The 12,804-nt window shown below is 38.7% G+C and overlaps 1 non-coding gene across 1 annotated transcript; it reads left to right on the top strand.

Moving 5' to 3' along the window:
• Positions 1 to 5,571: 5,571 nt before the first annotated feature.
• On the top strand, positions 5,572 to 5,678 carry LOC115873076. Its single transcript, XR_004048219.1, has one exon. It is a non-coding gene; the product is annotated as a U6 spliceosomal RNA (small nuclear RNA).
• The last annotated feature ends 7,126 nt before the right edge of the window (positions 5,679 to 12,804 follow it).

The following is a 12,804-nucleotide window of genomic DNA, read 5'->3' as shown; positions in this document are numbered from 1 at the left end:
CATAGCCTTCTACATACTGGGTGCTCAACGTTTAAGTTCTGATACCACTCCATCCTCTATATTTGGTTTTTATTGTTTATAATCCTTGGATCACACAGGTTACTATGCTTCTTCCATGTGGACCTAGTGGATGCCTCACTTAGATGGCTGCTATTTTTGAGACATGCCTTTAAGACCTCAGGCATTATTCTTTCTGGTAGCCAGGCACCATCTGATTTCTTCACTACACTTTGTTATAAAATCTATTTACAGGGTCTCACAAGGATTCAGCCTCTGTTCATAGTTCAGAGCTGTGAATAGCCTTTGTATCGGACAGAGAGCATTGTACAGTCAATTATGGCAGATGAGAGTATGTTAAAATGTCACACATTATTATTTGATTTCTCTTTTGACTCATTTTAAATTAGTTCTAGGTTTTAATAGTTACTGCTTTATTTTCATTTGAGATTTCTCTCGGTTTTATTTTGTCATTGTTGTTAATTTTTAGTTTGTGTTTTGATGTTTTTTGTATGTTATTTCTGTAATGAAATCCAGGATAGGTAAATCTATAGAGTCAGTAACTGAGTCAGTAATTAACTAGGGACATAGTAGGGGAGATTGTAGAGAGATGGACACCTAACTAGAATTATGAGAAAAAAGAAATTGTTCTAAAATTGATTGTGGTGATGATTACAGAACGCTTCTTAAAATGACTGAACTGTTGAATCCTATGACATGTGAATAACATGGCAAGAAGAAGAATAAACAAATAAATGTAGTCTTCCATAAGGAGTACAACTCAAAGTAAATAAAAATCCCCACAACTGGCGACATAGACAGCATCATGATAAGTGGAGAAATTAGTCAATTGTCAAGGATCTCCTTTACTTGGATTCACAATCAGGGATCATGAAGCAGCCATCAAGAGATCAAATGACATAGTACATTAGGAACATCGGCGGCACAAGATCTATTTAAGGTCAAATTTGTGCCTCAGACAAGCCATAATATTTTCAATAGCCTCATATGCGTGTGGACAACAAACATGTGGAAATTTGGTTCACTCAAATTATGGTATTGGGGAAGAATATTGTAAATACCATGGACTTGCAGAAAAACTAGCAAATTGATCTTAGAGAGTGAATAGCCAGAATGCTCCTTAGAGGCTGTGATGGCGAGACCCAGTGTCCAGTGTTTTCTATATATTATCAGGAGAGACCAGTTCCTGGAAAAGGACATAATGCCTGGTAGAGAGACACTGGACAAGAGGAAGATCATCAAGGAGACTGCACCATGCTATGATGGCAACCCTGAGTTTACAAATACAAACACTCTGAGAATGGTACTGGGCTGCACAGAAACGCTTTGTGTTGGACTGGACTCACTGGCAACATTAGGCAATGAACGTCTCTGAGTGATTGACAGTGTTAAACATTCAACTGTTAGTTGAAAGATTGGATGTCCTAACCCACCCAGAGATACCTTGGAAAAGGAGCCTGGTGAGCTGCGTACATGTACTCTGCACACATGTAGCCATCATGAGCCGGAATGGACTCATGAGCAACTAAATCAACAAAAACAAACAAACTCAGAAATACACTGCTTTAGTAGGAAATGTGAGGGAAGTAGGTTACTGAAAACTAATTGAAGAGAAAATGTGTTATTTCTGCTGTTATAGAAGAGTTTAGTTTAGTAGTCGATGATTTGGATATCAAATCACTATTATATTTATATACATTTAAAATAAGACTAAAAAGAAAAGTTACATTTTTAACTTTAATTGTACACAGTAAGCAAACAACCACATTAATTTATCTCGGGATGGAATTTTTAAAGATGAAGCATGAAATGTATCCAATTAGAACTGGTTTTCATGCATTTAAAGTATTGGAAGTCATTGTCCCATGGGACATTTCTGTTAATTGGCCTAATAACGTGATTAGTGCTTCTGTTTTACCTCCTTCTGCATTGAGTATTGACTAGGGTCTTACAAGCTTACCAGCAGCCACCAAGGACATGACAGTTGGCCTTTATCCCTCTAGAACAGCAGTTCTCAACCTTTGGGGGTCGAACGACCCTTTCACAGGGGTCACCTAAGACCATCAGAAAACACATAAATATTTCACATTATATAATTATGTATTGTTTTGTGATTAACCACCATACTTTATGTTTAATTATATTCATTTTGTAACAATTAAAATACATCCTGCTACTCACCTTCCCAACACAACCTCTGAAGACAAAGTGGGTGAATAAGCAAATGTGGCAAAGAAAGCTGATGGTGCCCGGCTATCAAAAAGTATAGCGTCTGGGGTCTTAAAGGCTTGAAGGTAATCAAGTGGCCATCAAGCTCAGAAGCAACAAAGCCCACATGGAAGAAGCACACCAGCCTATGTAATAATGAGGTGTCGAAGGGATCAGGTATAAGGCATCATCAGAACAAAAAAATCTTACCATAGTGAATGATGGGGGGAGTGCTGAGTGGAGACCCAAAGCCCATGAGTAGGCCACTGGAGATCCCCTTGCAGAGGGTCTCAGGGAGGAGATGAGCCAGTCAGGGTGTGATGTAACAACGATGAAAAATACAACTTTCCTCTAGTTCCTAAATGTTTCCTCCCCACTCCCACTATCATGACACGAATTCTGCCTTGCAAGTCTGGCCAGACCAGAGGATGTACACTGGTGCAGATAGGAACTGGAAATACAGGGAATCCAGAGTGGGTGATCCCTATAGGATCAGTGGTGTGAGTGGCGATACTGGGAGGGTAGAGGGAGAGTGGGTAGGAAGGAGGGAACCGATTACAAGGAACTATATGTGACCTCCTCCCTAGGGGACGGACAACTGAAAAGTGGGTGAAGGGAAATGTCAGACAGGGCAAGATATGACAAAATACCAATTTATAAATTATCAAGGGCTCATGAGGGAGGGGAAAGTAGTGGGGAGGGGAAAAATAAGGACCTAATGCCGGGGTCTTAAGTGGAGAGGAAATGTTTTGAGAATGATGAGGGCAATGAATGTACAAATGAGCTTTACACAATTGATGTGTGTATGGATTGTGATAAGAGCTGCATGAACCCCTAATAAAATGATTAAAAAAATAAATAAAATACATCCTGCATATCAGATATTTACATTACGATTCATAACAGTAGCAAAATTACAATTATGAAATAGCAATGAAAATAATTTTATGGTTCGGGGGTCACCACCACATGAGGAATTGTATTCAAGGGTCGCAGCATTAGGAAGTTTGAGCACCACTGCTCTAGAGCAATGTGGAAAGATGGAAGTCAGGCAAGAAGCATCAATGAAATGTGTAGTTCATTACCCCCATAAACAACTACCTCCTTTGCCCTAAGACTAGAAGGACTGAATGGTGCCTGCCTATTATCGCAGAAAACTTTGATCAACAATATTATTAAAGAATCCTGACTAAATTAAAAATGCAGATGAGAGTTATAAATACTTCTGGTTGTCCCGTCCTTCTGGAGCTATGGAAGGTGGATGATTCTCTGAACCTATTACTCTGAGATGCTCTTTCAAGCCTTAGAACAGAAATGTCCCCTGCAATCTTCTAAAGATGAAATAGTGGTTTAACTTAACTAGTAAGGAACGTCTGCCTTGAGCATTGTGTTTTTTGAGGATCTCTGTATGTGAGATCAAACTGATCCCCGCAACTTAGCTGACTGGTTGGGAAACTCTGGAGCAGTGACTGTACGCTAATAGAGGAGGAGCAACTCAGAAAAGGAGGCTCAGGATGGCTGCACAGCCCGAAGACATTTGATGTCACTGAACGGTCCTTGCAGAAATGGCGGGAGTGCTATGCTTTCTCCGTGTGCATTCTCAACAAGTGAATCTTTTCTTTTTTTTAAGAAGTACGTAAAAAGGTCAAGTTATCTTCAGATTTAATGTTGGTATGAGCCAATAACATGAAATGTAATGCTAAAAAGCAGTTTTAAACCCATTGAAAATAGAAGACAGATAGATGAAAGCTTCGTTTTGAACGGGGGAAACAAAAGAGAGAAAAGTTAGTTTCTCAACTTCCACCTGAGCCATTTGCCTCAACAGACTGACTGATGTGAGCATGATAAACTCTAAATCTGTGATCGTCAAGTCAATCTGACTCATGGCAACTGCACGTGTTACTGAGGAGAAATGTCGTGACATTTTCTTGGCTGTAATCTGCATAGAAGTAGATTAGATTGCCAGGTCTTCCTCCCCCATTGCTACTGAAAGGGTCTGAACTACCAGTCTTTAGCAAGACAAGCACAAATTGCTGGCACCATCCAGGAACCATGTCAATGATTTTTAACACATTGTTAATTCTAATTCGTACTCACAGTGGCTCTATAGGACAGAGTAGAACTGCCAGTTGAAGAAGATAGGTCGAATGGCATTCAGGATTTCTCACGGAAGTAGACTGCCCCATCTTTCTCTCAGAGTGGCTGGGGTGAAACCGCCAGCCTTTCCGTAAGCAGTTGAGCACTTAACCCCTGCACCGGGAGGGCTTCATTGTCTCATGAGAATAGGTATTACAGCATGCACTAAAATAGTCTCTAGACCTATGGGAGCAATGTTCCATATTTTTTGCATAATTACATTTGCACTCATTTTTCAAAACCTTACATCTCATTAAAGACAGGAATCGAAATTTAGTCATTCCTCTCTAACAGTACCGAGCCATATGTACGTTTTCCCTCATCTTATTAAGTTATTATTGATTGATTATAATTCTACCGCTCGCATCATTTCAAAGACTATAGGATCTCAATCAGTGCTATCTATACGCTCATCAGTTTCAATTTCAATTTTGAAATAACAATACAATCAACACGATTGCTCCTTTAAGATATGTTTGGACTAGAATCCGCCTTTATTCCCCCTTCTTCAACAAACTATAAAAAGAAATGGTACAGCATTATCTCTGCAAACATGTATTCTTCCTTAGTCATTCTGCAGTTCTCAATCTAGTCAATGTCAGGGTATTTAATATGACCCATTTTTCATAGAGAATAGTGGTCCCATTTACAGTGCTAAGATTGATAGCACGGTATGCTATCAATCCCAAAAGCTGTGATGCGGGCCATGGACCTCTACCAAAAGATTCCTTTCTGGGCTATCAATCTCGCAGCTCCCCACTGTCTCTGAGCCCTAAATCAGCCTGCTTGATATCTTTCCAGTTTTGTCTTCCTGCATCAGCAGTCTGCCTAAGCACAGCCATCACTCACTACCACTGCTAACTGCCCTTGCTACAGACACCACGCCACTTCCCTCAGCCTCACGCCAAGTGGGAAAGTTCTGCTGCTTTAGATTACGATGACTTCCCCTCAATAAGAAGAAGCCATTTTCATGTGGATTTTTTAATATTTCAAAGCATGATGAAATTATTGTTTCTAAAATCTACTTTAGTAATAGAAATCTTGAATTTGAAAGGTAGTCCAACACTTTACTTTTGCATATACTTAATTTTTATTCCTTAAAACACACGCACACACAAAGTTAAAATAACTTGTTATTAAACAGGCACTTTTTTCAAGAAGTATGCTACTTTAAAATTGCTAAGTGGTCAATAAAATCTCAAGCCAAGTGTGCTCGCTTCAGCAGTGCATGTACTACAATTGGAAGCAAACAGAGAAGATTAGCCTGGCCCCTGTGCAAGGGTGACATGCAAATTCATGCAGTTTTTTAAATCTAAAGCCAGTATCTTCTTCTTTGTATACGTGTTCACTTAAAACCAATGCCTTAGATAAAGCAACATCATAGGCTTTTCTATATTATTAGTTTCTGGTGTGTTGGCTCTAACTCATTAGAACCTCACTTTACAGCACAACAAATTGCCCACTCCTGCATCATCGTCACAATCATTGGTAGGGCTGGGCCCATGAGCCATTGTATGTTTTGAGCGCTTTTCGCTATAGCGGCTCATCTTCTAGTACTATATCCAACAATGTTTATTGTCCATAAGATTGTCACTGGCTGATTTTTTGGAAGTAGGTCATCAGGTCTTACTTTTTCATTTGTTTTTGCCTGGAAATTCCCTGGAAACCTTTCCACCACTCACCTGCTTTAGGAGGACTTGTGGCATAGCTTCCAGCACCACTACATGGTACACACTACCACAGTGTGATAAAAAGAAGTGCCTGATATTTATTCAATCCCACCCACTTCTCTATTGCCACAAATCACTCTTGCCTCACTTTATTTGAGTGTCTGAGGGAATCATTCACTTTTAAAACATTTTGAATGACTATATGGAGGATAGGTGCAACATAAAGACACTTTATTTATCTGAACAACCAAAGGCCCTGCTCTGTTTAATTGTAAAATCTAAAATAAACAGTGCTTGAGGAAGGTGAGTGATGCGGGAATTGTGTATCTCATTCATTCTTACTAATTTTGAGTTTTGTTCATACTGTTGGAAGTTGAAACAAGAATATTTTGAACGCAGGGGTTACTCCATCTTTTCATTCTTTTGATTATCTTCATATTTCCCTTGCTGTCTCATGTTTTTCACTATCAAAAGTGAAAACAAGTGCTTGCCAAGAGTTCAGGATCTTTGTTTATGGGGATAGAAAGCTTGACAACAATTATCAGTGGTATTAACATAGCATAATTGATAAAATTAGTTTTACTTAAATGTCTGGAACTAAACTCACCCCTCTGGCTCAAATTACAGCCAAACAATAGAGAAATCTATAAGGGGAATGATAATAGTAGGGAAGTATGACCACTAATGAGATATAGAGAAAAGATTGACGTTATTAAAGATTTCATCTTGCTTGAATTCACAATCAATACTCATGTAACCAGTAGCCAGGAGATCAAAGGACACATTGGAATGGATAAGTCTGCTTCAAGAGACCTTCTTAAAGTCCCCAAAAACAAGGATGCTACTTTGCTGACCCATGCTGTAATATTTTTAATTGTTTCATATGCATGTGAGAGTTGGGCACAAAAAGGAAAAGCAAAGAGAATTGATGCATTTGAATCATGGTTCTGGAATGAACATTGAAAGTATCATGGACTGCTAAAAGAACAAACAAATTTCTCTTGGAAGAAGTATGGCCAGACTGCTCCATAGAGGCAAGAATGCTGAGACTCCCTTTGCCTCAAGTATTTTGGACACGTTGTCATGAGAGACAGTCCCTGGAGAAGGACATCATGCGTGATAAAGTAGAGGGGTCTGGAAACAGGGAAGGGTCTCAAGGACATGGAGTGACAACGTGGCTGCAGCAATAGGCTCCAGCCTAAGAACACGTGTGAGAGGCACAGGGTTGGGCAGTGTTTCCTTCTGCTGTCCCCAGGGTCCCTCTGATGGGAGCCTGACTCAACATCATCCAACAACAATAACATAAACACCTTAGGAGAATCAACCACTTGAGATCAAAGGGACAGCATTTACATAGGGACAACTCTCAGAAAGGTTAGGAAAGAAGGAGAATATGAAATAAATTATGAAACATTGAGGGGATTACAATCAATGAGATAAAACAACATGTATGATTTTTTAATGTAAAACTGATTATTTTCTCTGTAAACCTTCACAGAATTCACAATAGATGCATTCTTTTGAGGTTTGATTGCCAAATGTAATTACTTTCTAGTTTTACAACATTAAATTGTTCTTCTAAAAGTTAAAAGCATCGAGCATAAAGAGTTGGAAGAGTGGTGCAGTTCCACAATCGAAGACCTGATTAAAATGGAGACAAGGATCCCTTGCAGCTCTTCATCTCCAATTCCAACTGGAACAGCAGCTATCAGCATTTAGGAATACTTTCTGGTTTTGTTGGTTTTGATGTTTTGTATCTCAAAGTCCTGACACTCAGAATTCTTCCAAAAGTGCCAAAAAGGAATAACAGAGTATATGTTTGTATTCAACTAGTAACTCGAAGCTGGAAGTTCAAACCCATTCTATAGGTTTGGCAATGAATTTCTGTACAAAGATTATGCCTAAGAAAACCATGGGGAGCAATTCTCCTCAGTAACACATGGAGTTACCAACTCAATAAATAGTTTATTTTGGCATGGGGTGGATAAGGGATGGTAAATCACAAACCCACTCTTAGAGCTTTTACCCAGAAATGACACATCTAGCCCAGTGCTGATGCCCCAAACAAGTCACATGATTATATTTCATTTTAAGGAAGGTGAGAAAATAGAATACTTCTATGTCCATGAAAGAACTGGTGTGCAAAGCTTTTCACACAGGTTGCTTTGAAAATTACAATAAGTGCAAACTAATCAGTATTACTCCTAGAATATAGGAATCATTCAATGATTTTTTTTTTTTAATTAGAGTAAGGGTTTCTCAATCAAATGGCTTTGGTATTTGTAATCAACCCATGACAAGAGTTTAGCAAATGATATCCTCATGCTAATTAGTATCTATCCTTAGAGGTACAGAAGGAATTTCTCTGCCTAGTGGACTGAAGAAATGGACAAAGTATCACTGCTAAACTACACAGTGTCCCCTGCCCCAGTAAATGTGATCATCAGAATCAAACTCCTTCTATGTTCAGACTGCGTATCTTTCTGGGCATTAATATGCTGATGAGGCACAACTGAAATTGAGAAGAAATGTCTTCAGATATCCATTGGGGTTGTTGTCTTAATTACCCAAATTCATAGTTGCATAACACACACACACACACACACACACACACACACACACACACGCACACACACACCACCAGGGCTCTTACAGCCAGAAGTATATCCAGAATGCCCCTTAGAAGCAAGAATGGCAAGACTCCTTCTCTCATATTTGGTTATCAGGAGAGACCAGCTCCTAGAAAAGGCAAATGCTTGGTAAAGTAGAAGGGCAGCAAAACCGAAGGAGACCCTCGACAAGAGGGATAGACCCAGTGGCTCCAACCATGGGCTCAACCCAACACTGGGCCCAAACATAACAATTGTGAGGATGGTGTAGGAACAGGCAGTGTTCCACTCTGTTGTACATGAGGTTGCTTTGAGTCAGAATTCACTTAACAGTGCCTAACAATAGTTGTATATGCTAAATTAATTTTGCCTTTTAAAGCCTTTTGAAACTCACGTTTATAAATGAATTTTATTCCCATAATTTTTCATTGAGTTAGATAATAGAGAGAAAAATATCATTTAACATAATTCACGCGTTGAAAAGTAAGACTACTCTCTTCAGGGCACCGGGACTAGACTCGGATCCGCAGATGACTGAACTGCCATTGCACCACTGCAGGGTCTCAATGCTATCACCTTCAGGTTCCCAATCTGAAGTTCCTTGCACATGCTTCTACCACATGTACATGGACTGTCAGCCAGATACAATAAAGAATCTTATAACTCCACAATCTTTTCTGTGCTAGATTACTAAAAGTCTGAAATTTCCCCTAAAGAAAGAAGTGAAAACTCAGAATTCATTTTCTTAAGCCTTTATTTGAACTATAAGAAAACTCTAAAACTGAGTAGTATCATACTTCAGGTGCCATTGAATAGTTCTGGTGTTTGTTCAAAAATACCAAGAAAATAAAATTCATAAGAACTTCATAAAGAAATATATCCTCATATTTGGTTTTGGCCTATAAATATAACATTAATAAGCACAAAGTTTCTATTGTATTTGTAGTTCTAAAAGATTAACTGAAAGAGAAATCTAAAGCTAAAGGATTTTTAAAATAAAGTCGAGGCCTCTTAGCTGGTTGATCTACATAGATTAAATTTTAGTGGACATGGGTAATTTCATGTCAGAAATGTCATCATTCTTTCATTTAAATAGAAATCATTATTCATGCAAAATAAATTTATCCCACTATTTCTACCACTGTGACTATAAAGCAAACTATCTGAGCTTTACAATTGAATCTTTACTACAGGCAAAAATAAGGATATAAACCTTTAAAATACAGTTAACTTGATTTTTCATTTAAAAACTCATATCCTGGCAAATACTTCTGAGTAAATTACATTGCAATTATGATGCTATTAATCATATTATATCTCCTGTACACTGTAAAATATATCATTTTCTATCTCTACTATATTAATTACTTGATGAAAATTTTTCTTATTCTCTGCATTGAAAAAAAATTGCAGAAAGGTATTAATTGCTTACCTACATTATGTTTCAGAAGCCAGCATATGAGCATACATAACAACAATAAAAATGGAGAAGAGTTAAATACATAAATGAAAGCATGTTTTGGTATATGGCCTATAAAGCAAATCTCACTTTAAAAGCTGGTAATAGAAATTCTAGTAACAAAATAAAGATTACAAAAATAAAGAAAATGGTATTATTAAACTATGAATGATATGATGTCTGAAATAGCTCCTAATAAAATGGTTTTGGGTCAGGGGAAGGAAAAAAAGAAAAAGAAAAGAGAATTTTTAAAGGGGAAAATGAAGCGAAGAATCTCATGACATCCATGACAATTGTAAGTTCTTTGTATGGAAAGGCTTCTTTTGCTGTTGTTGTTTAATATAGTCTATGTGACAGAACTGAAGTTTTGAGATTCAATTGAAGAAACTCTCATATTAATCACAAATGCCTGTCATTGAACACGCCCTGCACACTGTCTCCTGTTCTCATAAAAACTCATGCTGAGATCCATGTTAATGTTCTGTAGTGTATTAACAAAATAAAATAAAATGAGTCACATTCTCTGGAAAACATTTTATTGATATTCCAGAAATGGATGCATTCTTGGGCCACAGTTTTCCAACCATTCCACAGGATGTATCAGTATGTCCAGTGCTGTGCTATTAGGCATGGTTAGAACAGAGGTAAATTAGAGAGTTGGTGATGGTCCCAGTGAGGTGATCAGTCTAAGGACTGACTGACCAAGAGGAGGAACAGAGGCAGAGATGGAGTTCAGAGAGGAGGAGGGCATGAAAGTTAAAGAAGGAAAGGATCAGGATGTGAGAAAACAAAATAAAGAATTATTAACAGAAAAAAAGGCCGAAGAAGAAAAAAAAGCAAGAAACATAATCAAAGAAGATACCATTTAATGTGTAATGGGTTTCATTTCATTTTAGTTCCGGAAACACTGATGCCTTCTAGCTGAACTGTGAATATGACTTTTTCTTTTTTGGGTCACCATTATTTCAAATAGCAGCCTGGTCATTCTTGGTGGGCAGATTTCAGCAGTTCCCAAGTCAAGACAAACTAGGAAGGAAAGTCTGGCTAGTACATCTGATCTTAGACCAGAGCTCTATATGAAGTAAGAAGATGACTCTCTTGGGCTTCAAGGCACTTAAAACACACAGTGGCTACAACCAGTGACCCAAGGATGCCAGTGACCATGGAGACGACACAGGACGAAGTAGGATCTCATTCCATCGAACATGGGATCACTGTCCTCAGTACCGGCTCCTTAGAAATGATCAACGATTGCAAAACTGAACAAACATACAAATGTGCCTGACACAATGGATGGATGCCTGGATTGTGATAAGAGTTGTACGATCCCTCATTAAAATGATTTTTTTATTGCAAAAATATAGGCCATGGAGAAAGCTGTGCATTTCCATTGTTGTGTGACACGTCCATATTTTGACGTGTTAAATTAAGAAAAGTTCTCCTTTTTTCACTATGAGTTTAGAGGAGAAAGAAGGATAATATATGTATACAGCCTAATCTTCCCTGTTTTAGTTTTCAAAAGAAGAAGTCAGTTAAGAGAATAATGCTCAGGTGAGGGAGCGTTCATAAGGTAAGGAACATGCAGAATAAGGGAAGAAAGGATTTCATTTTATGAATAGAAAATGTCAAAGAAAAAGAGGGAGAGAAACCAGAATGGGTGAACGGATTGGACAGTCTCTGGAGAGAGGATCTGTACTTGGTCTTGAGGCCAAGAATGAGGGATAGATTTTTGAAGAAACAATGCAAGAAGTATTTTTCCTTCTAATGGGAGTTGAAACTGCACGTTCAGTAACCTTGTTCTTTTTGCAGGTGAAAGTCTTTCTCTGTCCCAGTTGTCCTTCTCAGACCACTAGTCTCCAGGAAATTGCCGAGCTTAAGTAGTGATCACCTGTTGTTACCCTCAGTACTCAAGTTCCTTAGTATTTCAACCGGCATTGCCCTTGTTGACGGTCTCCCCCAAACACACGCGCGCGCGCGCACACACACACACACACACACACACACGTCTACACCGCTCTTAGCCTCATAGATAAAATACCCCATCACAGCAATGAGCCTGAAAAGAAAACCAAGATACAGCTAAAGACAATGAATTCATTGTTGGGGGGAAAGTCCCTACATTAGAATTTGGAGGTAGGCAGTGAATAGAACAAGTTCTCAACCTTCATATTTCTGTCCAGAACAGCATTTAACTACTTATTTAAAACACTACAACTTCTGAACAAGGTTTTACTTATGCAACAGTTGTATTTCAAGTTCAGGTTAATATACATCTTATGGAGAATGTAAAATTAATTTGAGGTTTTTTAAAATATATACAAGGAGGAATGGGTCCCTACCCCCAGCCAGTCCTAGGGCTTTGGGGTTCAGCTCGAGGGGAGTCTCTCTGGAACATGGGGGTACATTGAATGGTGTGACCCTTTGCTGGGCATGCCTACACAGTAGGGTATGCTGGGCCCTTCTAGGGTCTCCCATGTGGGCTGCACTAAATTTTTTCCCTTCTGCTTAAGAGAAAAAAAAAGAGGAATGGATGTACCATGATATTAAATGTTACAAGGTGTTATAGAGCAATGCAGGGGTGGGGATGAGCAACGAGGAGGGAAGGAGGATTGCAGAAGTGAAGAGTGAAGGCAGGAGGAGGGAGGGAGCGATAGAACTGAGGATGATTGCACAGCTCAGTTTGAAGGCTAGGTGACCATTGGGG

Source organism: Echinops telfairi, unplaced genomic scaffold, assembly GCF_000313985.2.
Source record: "Echinops telfairi isolate 266 unplaced genomic scaffold, ASM31398v2 ScPeMD7_4;HRSCAF=17, whole genome shotgun sequence".
In the NCBI taxonomy this organism is placed as follows: domain Eukaryota; kingdom Metazoa; phylum Chordata; class Mammalia; order Afrosoricida; family Tenrecidae; genus Echinops; species Echinops telfairi.
Note: the sequence above shows the minus strand (reverse complement) of the source record. Positions and strands in the feature narration are given on the sequence as shown.